The sequence below is a fragment of the Callorhinus ursinus genome, unplaced genomic scaffold (assembly GCF_003265705.2).
Source record: "Callorhinus ursinus isolate GAN/ISIS: 27379988/994484 unplaced genomic scaffold, GSC_fseal_2.0 scaffold1, whole genome shotgun sequence".
In the NCBI taxonomy this organism is placed as follows: Eukaryota; Metazoa; Chordata; class Mammalia; order Carnivora; family Otariidae; genus Callorhinus; species Callorhinus ursinus.
In genome coordinates, this window is record NW_027397063.1 from 13,635,266 (window position 1) to 13,637,469 (window position 2,204).

A 2,204-nucleotide genomic window follows, 5' to 3' on the forward strand; every position below is an offset into this window, starting at 1 on the left:
ATAATATGCACCTAAATATCATAATAGAAATATTATTACATCTTCTCTAATCAAAAATAACTTCACAGTCTTGAATATAAATAAAATGAAAAATACATGTTATTAAAACAAACGTATTACAAAAATAAATGTATGAAGGATAGCATGGCAACTGGCTCGAGGTTGGAAAGATTTAATACCATAAAATGTTACTTCTCCCCAAACTGATTTTTATACCATTTCTAAACAATGTTCTATTGTCACACCAACTGGCCTAACTGTAAAGGATGTAAAGATGTGCACAGAAAGGCAAGGCCCATTAAACAATCTACCTTACTCCTAAAATGTGAAAATATATCTTCTTACTGAAACAGCCTAGAACCCTTCAGTAAGAGGCAATTCTGTGAAGTGATTTTAGCCACCATGGTAGTATTTTATCAGAAGTACTCAACCTTTTGGATTCAGGACCCTTTATTCTCTTAACAGTTGAAGACTCCAAAGTGCCCTTGTTTATGTGAGGCATATCAATATATGCCATATTAAAAATTAAAATAGAAATTGAAAAACATTTTTAAAAAATAACCTCAGTGTTAACATGAATTCTTTATTTTTAGGAAAATATTTTCTATGATGAAAATTTAAAGTATAGCATTATTAAACATTTTGTAACACTATAAAATATCTGGCATAATAAAATCCATCTGGATTTTCATAATCTTATGTATTCAAAATATTGCAGTGTGGTATTTGTTTGAAATATATGAAAAAATACACTAATACAAGATAGTGAAAATGGAAGGAGTATATAAACAGCTTTTTAAGGTAATAGTGAATATTCCATTTTAATACTATATACCAAAATTTTAGTTACAGTTTAAGGGTTAGTTACAATGTAGAATCTAAAACCAAATCACAGAACATTTTGTACTATTTCCTAAAAATCTATTGATATTACTCTGAAATTTTGTCTATGTATGATTTTGTAATATTAGTCATTCATAATTGAAAAAGTATCTTTTTTAATGATTCTACAGATCTTCCAAATGTTGACATATTTCATTAAACAACATCAAGGTCACATTCATTACTCATGACTAATGTCATCAGAACATTTTTAAATGTTGGGAACATGTCAAGCTTAAGAGCGCAGATAGAGTTTTCAAAATACTAATTTGTACTTGAAAGCTCACATTTTATCATGGACATCAAATTTGTTGTTCTTGTTTGCCAAAGACCCACATCTGAATAATCATAGTTTGTCTGTTCGTCTTTTTTTTCAAAAGTGCTTTTCCTTGTTACAATTCTCATAGATTGGTATTATGTAGGTTTCACATCTATTTCTCATTACATGGAATATTAAAAAGCATTGAGATTTAAGAAAATTCATCAAAGACATTAGTTACTGAAATTGGCTTTGTAATTTTTTTTACTGTTAGTATCTAGGATCGAAAATCATGACTCCTGGGCTGTGATTGCCTTACTTTGGGCTAAAGCAGTATTGCTTTCCGTTGCTTTATTTTTTTTCTTTTTATTATGTTATGTTAATCACCATACATTACATCATTAGTTTTTGATGTAGTGTTCCATGATTCATTGTTTGCGTAGAACACCCAGTGCTCCATTCAATACGTGCCCTCTTTAATACCCATCACCAGGCTAACCCATTCCCCCACCCTCCTTCCCTCTAGAACCCTCAGTTTGTTTCTCAGAGTCCATAGTCTCTCATGGTTCGTCTCCCCCTCTGATTTCCCCCCTTCATTTTTACATCACCAAACAAACGTCCATTTAGATATGAAGGCAAATAATACAAACAACATTTTAGCAGTACTATGAAGCAGTTTTGTTCTTCTCAACCTCTTTTATTTTTCCTTTTTTCCCCATAAACTGCTTGACCCTAGTCTCACAACTTGTACATCATCAAACCTTGCACACTTTATTTTAAAGGCTGTCTTATCAACAGTATCCCAAAGCAGCTATGAAATGCTTGGGCTGGTTCGCAACTAGAACTGGGTCAAAGGGAGAACATGCGAAGCTAGACTGGAATTCCTCAAGTACAGTGTGACAGTAGTGCCCTAACCATGGGGCAGAGAACAGTCCCTTCATTCTCTGGAGGCAGTGTTCAAGAACAGCATCTTGAACATAGTGGAAGATAAAGCTGAGTGAGCATCTGTAGCAACAGGTAGGGGAACACGAGGTATTCTAGCTTTCTGTTTGATGTGAAGGAG